This window comes from Fukomys damarensis, unplaced genomic scaffold, assembly GCF_012274545.1.
Source record: "Fukomys damarensis isolate Sample0158 unplaced genomic scaffold, DMR_v1.0_HiC HiC_scaffold_15, whole genome shotgun sequence".
Lineage (NCBI taxonomy): Eukaryota > Metazoa > Chordata > Mammalia > Rodentia > Bathyergidae > Fukomys > Fukomys damarensis.
The window spans coordinates 12,404,395-12,404,850 of NW_022900927.1; positions in this window are offsets into that span (position 1 = coordinate 12,404,395).

Genomic DNA, 456 nt, shown 5'->3' on the forward strand with positions numbered 1-456 from the left:
ATAAATCAGACACACAGGCTTAAATATCACATGGTTTCTCTTATGTGAGAAACCTAAAATATAAATAAAGAGCGAAATAAAGGATGGGTAATTGGAAATGGGGAGACAGATCTTTTGCCGATGGGAGGGGAACCAAGAGATGGATGAAGAGGGAAGGGAGAGGAGGGGGTAAAAACAGAATCGAGATGTGGTATGTACATGTACGTGCTATGTACTCCTCATGGGGAATGTGATCATGTTCTGCAAACATGCGCTAATAAAAAATAAAAATTAAAAAAGATTATCTCTCTTGACTTTTTTCTCTCTCATATTTTCCATGATTTTGCCTTTCAGTTTGCCATTCTGGAAGAGTTTATCAACTCTGTTTTGCATATCTCTCACCCCATCTGTGACTAATTTACCCATCTCTTACTCTTACTGTCCTATTTCTCATCTTTTTTTTTTTTTTTTTTTTTT